Genomic DNA, 10,329 nt, shown 5'->3' with positions numbered 1-10,329 from the left:
TGCTGGTGGTCAGGACAGAGCCAGTGTCTTTAATCCTTCTTTAAGTGACTGAGTGAGTATCAGGGAGTCAGCACAGTGTTTCTTGTCAGACCCAGAGCATCTTTTCAGATTCTCTCTCTCTCTCTCTATATCTCTCTCTCGCTCGCTCTTTCACTCACTCTCTCTCTCTCTTTCTCGCTCACGCTAAACCTCCAAACTCACAGGGAGCATTTGTGTTTCTAAAGCCTTGTCTGCCTATAGTATCAGCCAGCGTTATAACCACTGAGCTGGTCAAACCCATTGCCTTCCACACTGCAGCCCAGCAGTCTCACCACTGAGCTACTCAAACCCACAGCAAAATGTGCATGAAGTATAATGTAGTATCAGCACTGCAGTACTTTCTCTAGTAAAGGCATGCAACTATGATACTGCCTTAAGCAAAACATTTGCTCTGTGACATGAATTATGAAATTCATTTTGGTCTAAATGGTGCTTACAATTTGAAATCAGAAGCGCTCCTCTACACTAGAAAACGTGAGCTCCCCTCCACCCACCTCCCCCAGATAAACCAGTGACTCAATGTAAATCATAGACTTGTATATATTGACTTAGATAAAGTATTCTGGATATCTTATGGTGCAGATGTTAAGAAAGCGTACAGTGGCTCCAGAACATTGCCACAGCTGTTATCCCTACTATGGCTTTTAACAGGTCTTGTTCTGCATTCGGTCAGTATTGTGCCAGTGGAGGAAACTGATCTATAAAACCCTCTGTTGTCCTACCTGCAGATAATAGAATAAAAGCAGAGCTGTTCATACAGAGCCATCTCAGAACAAAAGCCAGCAAGTCCTGCTGCAACCTAAACAATCTTTTCATTGTGTGCTGTTGTATTAGTGAGCTGGGTAAGGGCTCATCTCTAAGGCTGCTGTATTAGTGAGCTGGGTAAGGGCTCATCTCTAAGTCTGTTGTATTAATGAGCTGGGTAAGGGCTCATCTCTAAGGCTGCTGTATTAGTGAGCTGGGTAAGGGCTCATCTCTAAGGCTGTTGTATTAGTGAGCTGGGTAAGGGCTCATCTCTAAGTCTGTTGTATTAATGAGCTGGGTAAGGGCTCATCTCTAAGGCTGTTGTATTAGTGAGCTGGGTAAGGGCTCATCTCTAAGGCTGTTGTATTAGTGAGCTGGGTAAGGGCTCATCTCTAAGGCTGTTGTATTAGTGAGCTGGGTAAGGGCTCATCTCTAAGGCTGTTGTATTAGTGAGCTGGGTAAGGGCTCATCTCTAAGGCTGCTGTATTAGTGAGCTGGGTAAGGGCTCATCTCTAAGTCTGTTGTATTAATGAGCTGGGTAAGGGCTCATCTCTAAGGCTGTTGTATTAGTGAGCTGGGTAAGGGCTCATCTCTAAGGCTGTTGTATTAGTGAGCTGGGTAAGGGCTCATCTCTAAGGCTGTTGTATTAGTGAGCTGGGTAAGGGCTCATCTCTAAGGCTGCTGTATTAATGAGCTGGGTAAGGGCTCATCTCTAAGGCTGTTGTATTAGTGAGCTGGGTAAGGGCTCATCTCTAAGGCTGTTGTATTAGTGAGCTGGGTAAGGGCTCATCTCTAAGGCTGCTGTATTAATGAGCTGGGTAAGGGCTCATCTCTAAGGCTGTTGTATTAATGAGCTGGGTAAGGGCTCATCTCTAAGGCTGTTGTATTAGTGAGCTGGGTAAGGGCTCATCTCTAAGGCTGCTGTATTAGTGAGCTGAGTAAGGGCTCATCTCTAAGGCTGTGGAAGTTGCATTTCTGACAGCTCTATGGAAACTCGGGTGCACTTGTATATTTGTCAGACATGCTGTATTTATTATTCAGGCTGTAGAGAACATACTGTTCTCTCTTCAGCAAAGTATGATTTGTTTATTGTTTGTTTTTGTGTTTCTTTAGCAGCTATTTATTTGTTAACATTAAACTCTGTTTTATACAAGAAAACCAAGCAAGGACAAAGATTCTCAGGAATTCAAGAGCCATCCCGCTGATGGTATCTTTGTCATCCCGTGAAGCGTCCTGCTCTCAGACTGAGCATCTCTAAAAATAATCTTTATCTTTTATTACATGTAATTACAGTGTAATAACACAGCTATTACTCAGGAGATTGATAATCGGGGTGTAAACCAATCAAGAACGTATTTCAATCATATGCAATAAAAAAATGCCACAATATCTTGCAGTAGGGTTGCTTGCTATTCTAACTTTCTTTTCCTGGCATTATCCATTTCTCACTTGTCCATTTGTCATGCAATGAAAATGTCCAAGATGGTATTTACAGTACAATGAAAGAGAGTTACTACACAGAACTCGCTTTCTTTCAGCATTCTGCTTGTGTGGAGGTGTGTTTTTATGTCCTACCAGTAAATAATTCACATTGCAGTATCCATAAACCATGTTTGGCATGTTTCTTACAGCTGCTTAACACAGATATCAGTCCTCTTTTTTATATCACGCTCATATTAATGAGTCATTGAGCAGACTCAATGGTGTTGGGCTCAACAATGTCCCACAGTGTAGCTGGGGGCCCAGTGACTCACTGTCTGCTACACTGTGTTTCAGAGAAGGGGAGTGCTCCTCTCTGGCTTTCTACAGAGGTAAATCAGGCGACTGATCGCTCAAATGCAGGAGCAAGAAGCACTTCATATTCTGACTGTTTCAGATTGTTAATGATGTTCATGTGATTTTTTAAAAAGATTATGCAAAGATTAGAAAGACTCTGTCTTTATGGTGCACTAGGATGCACAGCGATGTAGTAAGCTGAAAAATGATCAGGCATTGCTTGAGGCTGGCTCTTGTGTCTCATGTATGATAATGCATCCACCTAGGAAAGATGATCCTAGGTTCAGATTCAGTTTAGCACCACACATAATAAAGAACTCACCTGCCAAATGAATTTAAGAAAAAAACATATCAGCAATCATCAATCCACTCTCTCTTTGACACGTTCATGACTATAGCTGAAGATTTAACAGCTGTTCAAAATGAGCAAGCTGCAGATCGAGTTTAAAATTCATGAGCCACGTTACAGAATATTTGAACTGAAAACAAATTATATAAAACTTTAAAACATTCACACTGGTGTTAGGACTAGTCCCTGATTTCTCTCTGGCTATTTATTGGTGTTACAATGTGTTGGTCTGGCTGTACGCTAGAGAGGGCATTGTCCCTATTGCCCTAACTGCCAATATCTGTGATGAGAGACGTGGTGTCCTTTGAAGTCATAGCCTGCTAATGGTACTACAAAAAGAAGTTCAGAATAAGTTTCCAAAATCCCCAGAGAAGATATCAGAGGGATATCAGAGGGAGATTAATTTAAAAGCAGCATACTGGGATCCTGGTATATACCATTGCTGAGCTGGAATACATATTAATAATAAACCCTTCTACACCTGCCATGTTACCTATTTCAGTCCACTACCCCACCATCTGCTTGTCCATACATCCCTGCCTGTCTGCTACAGTATACTTCTCCTTTAAAAGGGTGATCAACCCAAAGCCATCAGATCAATTCCATAACATGCTGTTGCTACGACATGAGTGGCACTTATTATTGTGTGATGTCATGTGATTACATAATGCCTGTGATTCCTGCAAACAGGCTCAATAACATTCCAGTGACCAACGATCAGGAGACCAGCATAGCTAGCTGCATTATTAGCTCTGTGAAATCCCAGTTTAAAACCAATTTAATACATATTTATCGGCTATGATCTGCTGACAGGGTTTCATTAGTACCAGGGCCTCCTTCTGATTACAAGTGTTCTGTTGAATACAAATTCATCTGCAGTGCTTGATAAGTGCTAAATGTGTCTCTAAGCCCCTTTCACACTGGCACTCCTACTCAGCTCCAGACCAGCGACCCACCTCAGGATGTGGGTTGACACACTTTGACCTGGGTTGCGAGAAAATGCTTGATGGCCATTCGTGAGGCAATAACAAACAGCCACGCCTGCGTGGAGGTTTCACTTCCCAAGGAACATTTCTGTTTGTCCTGTTTTGCCATATTTTTGTTGATTGAGACACAGCATGAGTCAGATTGCAGCAGGGATGTAGAAACATTTGATCTAATCAACATTTGGGCCGACAGGTCAATCCAGAGAAGCTGAGATGGAAGTGTCCGTAACAAGCTGCTTCCAGGGCATCGATATGACGCGTTGTGGACTTGCGTCTGTCACCAAGGTCAACCCTGCTTTATCAAAAGCAGTGTGAAATCACATAGCCGACCTGCATGAAGGCTCTGACCAGTGCCAGTGTGAAAGGGGCTCTAGTTTAAAGCACGGCATATTGTTGACCAGTGCATGGGGTCAAAAGACCAAAGGTGCCTCCTGTTAATGAAGGTGGAAATGTTTTCCTTCGTACATTAAGTGCTTCTAATTAACATTTAAAAGCAGTAGGTTAAACTCATTTATATTACGTTCAAAGAGCCTCTGCAGTTTGTTTGTTAGATTTGCATTTGAATGAGCTTTAGCTGGTTAATTAAAACGTAATAATAAGAAAAATCAAATGGCAGCCCACGTTAAGATTACAGTACACACTTATGGAAGCGTAGGCGAGGGAGATCGACACCAGCGCTAACAGAACAATAGCACGTGTTCTGAATGACGTTTGGACCCATTTTTTAAACTAAAGGAGATTATGGTCAACATGCTTCTGCAGTTGGACTGTATCTATTGCAGTTGTCTGTAAAGTGTTAATGTATTACAGTCCTGCAGCTACAGCTTGTTCAGAGATTGCCCAAGGCACATGTTCTTTTCCTTTCTTCTGTAATCTCAAGGTTTTAGCAAAGTTAACATACTGACATTTAGCAGCTTAAATATATCGTGTGAAATATATCACGTGAAATGTGACTTCATCTGAATTTAAATCATTTTAATTAGCTGCATGTCGCAGCTGTTAAATTAAAATTCTTGCTGCTAGTTTTATAACAATGAAAATATAGGGGCATGTTTTGGCTATATACAGTAGTAGTAGTAGTAGCAGGATTTCTTCATGGTATGGAGAGCGTTACAATATGTTGCTCTTTTTCAAAGCCGTGAGGAGGATAGCAATCCCACAGTTCAATAGTAGCACTAGTGCTCAGTATAGAGGTAGGCTTGTTGTTGCAGCTTGGGGGGCAGTGTGACCTCATGGTGAACGATGAGCAGCAGTGACACATACTCAAGAGCTAAGACCTTTGTGCAAAGAGGAATGTCAAGCCAAATGATCATTTACACATATCTCAAATTGCATTTTAAGATCTCTTCAAATATTAGGGATATCTGGAAATGATTTAGAGATATCTGGAAATTAATCTGAGTTATCTGGAAATTAATTTGAGATATCTGGAAATGAATTTGAGAATCTGGAAATGACCCTTTGAATTGCCAGAAAGGGTAGGAGACAGATTTATAAACACTTAGTAATTTATAAATGTCATTTTTCACAAAGGAATCTAAATGTATCTGGCAATGAGTTTGTACAGGGAATGGCTTTTGCCTGATCAAAGAAACAGCACACAACTGTACAAAAAGGTATGTTTATTACACCGCCCAGAAATGATGTAGCGAAGCTTGTCTTTGAAGGAACACCATGATGTCTTCCTCTGTTTCAAATTCATAACTCTCTGAAGCGGTTTTGGAAAATGACATCTCGGGTCATTGCAACTGCTTTGAAAGTGGAGAAGCCCATCGGTTTCTGGGAAGCTATTTCATCTTTCCTGGGTGACACTGTTACCATGGATACGAGGAGAAAGAGTGGGGGAGCATGCTGGGGTAGCTGCTCAATGGAGAGGAGCCCACCCCCTCACTTTCACTCTGGATAGTGTGGGGCACAGCTTGCTTTTTTGTATATCTGTTTTCTAAGTGGTGTAAATTGGATTTCTCTCCCTTCAGAATACGGCTTCATCTCTCAATTGATTTCCATTCCCTCAGGTGTAATGAAGAAGGCCGCTTCGGGGACCCCTATTGTGCTCCCCGACAATGTCTTCAGACAAAGCGCCAGCCATATAAAAACCATCCATTCCCTCCCTTCCTCATTCCCTTCCTTCCTCCCTCCCTCACTCCCTTCCTCACACCCTCCCTTCCTCATTCCCTCCCTTCCTCACTCCCTTCCTCACTTCTTCCCTCCCTCACACCCTCATTTCTTCCCTCCCTCACTCCCTTCCTCACTCCCTCCCTCCCTTCCTCCATCCCTCATTCCCTCCCTTCCTCTCTCCCTCCTTTCCTCACTCACAGAGAGGCATGGTAAAGCATAGTTAATCACTGTAAAGCACAGAGAAGCATGGTAAAGCATATTACTATACATGGCAAACCAGGGTAATGTAAACTAAATGCACAGTATAACCAGGGGAAAAGTGCAACAATACTGTGCAAAACGACAGTGGTACACTTGTGTAAGGGACGTACCATTGAATTACACGTGGTTTAACAAAATAAGGAAAATGAGGAAGTTTTGTAAAAGTAGAGTTCCTTAGTGTGAATTATACAGTAAGAATTGAAATAATGCAAACAACCAAAAGCAAAAGAGCTATAAAAAATGAAAAAAGAATACATATATATTCTTTTTTTTTTTTTTTTTTTTTTTTTTTTTTTAGCATTTTGTTTGTTTTTAATTAGCCTGTGTGAGTTTTTCCATACTTCTCTCTGTATGACCAATTTTTGCTGCGCTTTCTCCCCAGGAACCAATTAGTACCAATTTTAGTATATGTGCTGCCAAAGTGAGCACATTGTCCAATAAGTACCTTCTTACAGCACTTGACATGACACAGAGGACTATTCCTGTACCTGAGGTCCTGTCACTAGAATAAGAACACTACAAGAACAAAAAGCACAGCCTGCTTCTTACCATGCATAAACCATCTGATAAATGTGTAACTCTGTGTGTGTGTGTGTGTGTGTGTGTGTGTGTGTGTGTGTGTGTGTCTGTGTGTGTGTGTGTGTGTGTGTGTCTGTGTGTCTGTGTTTGGAGATTATTTAAGGGACTGTGGTCCAACACTTACACTTTACAATTACAATAAAATTACATTGAAATGCATTTCCAACATAATGATCTTGCCTTCTCTATTTCATATCTGATGCTGTGCAGCATCCCTTAGTAAAGTTTGCCACAGTAATTTAGCAGTTTTCCCATGCATTTCTCATATGAATAGAATACAGTCTGAGTCACAAAACTGTGCAATGCTGTTAGAGAAACTAAGAATATTCTCAAACAGTTTTCATTGATATCAAACCGCAATTCTACTCTTAAAAACACTGTTCCCAGATTAGCGGTTGGGCGCTTTCCTCAAGATTAGCTGGTTGCTCACATGAGCATCTCCAGGTTAAATTTGACCCAGCCTTGTTATTTTACAGCAATTACAAGTTCAGAAAAACCGAAACAATTTTGCACAGGCGTGACGAGCAACAAAGGGAGAGACAGGAAGAAATAACCATGTATCAGTATCTCTAATGGCCCCACGTTAGGGCTCATACATCTTTCAAATGTTCATAGGCGAGTCTCATCTCTGCGCTTTTCTTTGTGAATTTCCAGACTCCATGGCAACATGTCCTTTGTAAAGAACAGGCGCATTATAGTGTATTGAATTTGGAGACACGAGCACATTCAGTGAGGGATGTTCAAAGAGACAGTTGAGAGATGGTGACATTTCAGGGTGCAATTAGATTCAGAGATATTTTGCACTGTAAGTACTAAATGGCAGAGCAGTAAGAGAAAAAAAAAAGAAAAAACGATTACGGTTTACGAATATGTGTGAATTATAGATACTAAGAACCTCACCCGGTGCTTTCAAATCATAAGACAGCAGCTCGTTAAATCAGTCGCTTTTCTCTTTTCAAGGTGTAGGTCTTTCGAATGAGAAAGAACACTGTGAAGAGCTGCCGTCTGGTCCTGTCACCCGAAGTATGGACGCATCACAATTTCTCATCCAAACTCTCAGTTTGAGCTGTTCCGTGCACAGGGCCTTTTGCCTCTCACGAATGAGATCTGTGCACGCTGCTCTCTGGATCTTTCCAAGCCCGCCCCTGTTTTAAGTGCTGCCTCATTATAAAATGACTGCTCTCACCTCGCAGTTGTAAAGGTAAAGTGAAGGAGGCAAGACGTCCTTCAGACCACGCTGTACCTTCCATACAGGCAGGCACATGTCTCAATTGGGTCGCTGACAAAGGCTGCTTTCAACGTGTGAGAAACTCGCTGTTCTGGGGTGGAAATAACAAAGCAGCAGAATTCGACACGTCTCAGCATAGGATTAAGTAAGACCTTGAAAGTGTGTGTAGCTATCAGATACCAGCTGCCTCTATTAAAAAAAAATAAAAAAATAAAGTGTCACATTTTTCAATTTTTGTTTGTTTTTAGTTAAGATATGGAAAACTATAAATCGGTATGTAATTAACAACATTTTTAAGCAGGTTTAATCCGACTTCATGAAGCACAATGAGTTAATTCTATAGGGTGATGCTAAACCTTTCGCTAAAGCTGTGTCTCCTCGCTGTATTCATTTCTTATTTCAATGGCTGGAGTATCTATACCATGTCAGTACGTATAATGCCCTGAATGTATGAGTACTTTGACTGCGGTTCCACTGATTTTGACAGCTCACAGTATCTTTTGAAGTGCCCTTTTGAAAATGAAGATGGCACGCCGGTATTTGTGTTTCTCATAATATCGGCAGTGCTGCTGCTCCACATCTTTGCTGAAAGTGAATTTTAAAAGTGCTGTCCTCCGTACTCAAATTTTTATTTTAAAATTGCAGAGCAGGATGGAAACCCCCTCCTTTGAAAGCCTGGGGCGTTTTCTAAGCAACTCGTAGCGGCAGCCCGTCATTTTGTAAGATAATGGAAAAGGTGTTTGTTTGTTTTTTCTCTCGATCGGATCTGAATTGCTGTGTTTGATTGGAGAAGATGAGAGCATTGATTAAAATGAAAGGTTTAACATTAGAACCCACATTAGACTTAATTTGCAATAAAATAAAAACGGAATTCAGAAAAGCCATTAATTATTTTTTCATGCTCTTAAAAATAACTATACATATTTTACTATTTCTAATAGAGCTAAAAAAAAAAAAAAAAAAAAAAAAAAAGAAGCAGAGAATGAAATGACTGACTAATCTACCTTTACTGTGAAAGCATTGAAAAGATATTTTGGTGAAAACGCTTGTCATGATACTGCAGTCTCTGTGTATACCTGCATTAGCACTGCAGTTCGATGGAAGTTGCTTTTATTCGCTGAACAAGAGGTCACTCTGTCGCTATGCTGTAGGTGAAATAGCCTTCAAAAAGCCGGTTATCCTGTTTATTTACAATTTAATTGGCAAAGCAATGTTCCTGCCACACTTCCCCCTGTAAAGCTCAAATAATTATCTTTCCTTCTCCAATCCCTGGATACCAAACCGAGTTTAATCAACACTTGCATTTCCTTTTAAGATGAGGTCTCTTAGGAATGCATCTGTGCACAGTGGACTACTAGAGGCCATTACGCAAACGATGAATAACTACTTAAAATAAATCTGACACCAAGTCTACCCAGCATGGGTAACACAAACCACAACAGGCAGGAGAGACGTGCTGTTGTTGTTTTAATTTTCTTTTTAGTTTTGTTTTCTATTGGCACGCTTTACCTGGGCCGTGCTGTGGAGTCTTATGCAGTTTAACATGTTTTTTTTTGTTTGTTTTTTTGTTTTTTGTTTTTGTTTTTGTTTTTTTTTGCTAATGTTTCAACATACTGCCACTCTGGGAATCACCACACTGCCCTGTGATACACCATTACTTCACCATTCTCTACGCGTTTACCATGGCATAGCGCAGTGAACTTTTATAAAAGCAGAGCTGTTTTTAACAGTCAACGCCCACTCTAGCTGCTGTGCTGTAGTCCAGTGCAGGGTAGCAAATTTCATCCTGTATTGCCGTACAGTAGCACCAAGGGCATCCCGTTTCATTGCTAAACTTGTGAGGGCATTAAGAGAAACGCCAAGGAACGAAACAAATTAAGAAGCAGGCAGAGTACTGCGATGCCCAGATGTGTTTAGAGCAACTTTAGCACAGCGAACCGTTATAATAAATTTTAATGTCTCCGAAGTATAGCTCAACAGCTCCACCTGTCTTTTTATTTATTTATTTATTTATTTATTTTTATCAGTTTAACTTTGCTCCAATTTTTTTCAATGGTTGTTATTGCAAAACCTTGTACAGTCAACTCGAAACTCGTAATAAATATATTCAGTTGGGCTGCAGTAAACTGAAGGCCAAGCTGCTGCTTATTACGGTAAGCTGTAATGGTATTTCAAAGCGTCAGTAAGCTAACATTTACATTGTGGGTGAAGTCGCCTACCTACAGATGGTAACCAGGTTACTTAGGCGA

This window comes from Polyodon spathula, chromosome 22 (genome assembly GCF_017654505.1).
Source record: "Polyodon spathula isolate WHYD16114869_AA chromosome 22, ASM1765450v1, whole genome shotgun sequence".
Lineage (NCBI taxonomy): Eukaryota > Metazoa > Chordata > Actinopteri > Acipenseriformes > Polyodontidae > Polyodon > Polyodon spathula.
Note: the sequence above shows the minus strand (reverse complement) of the source record.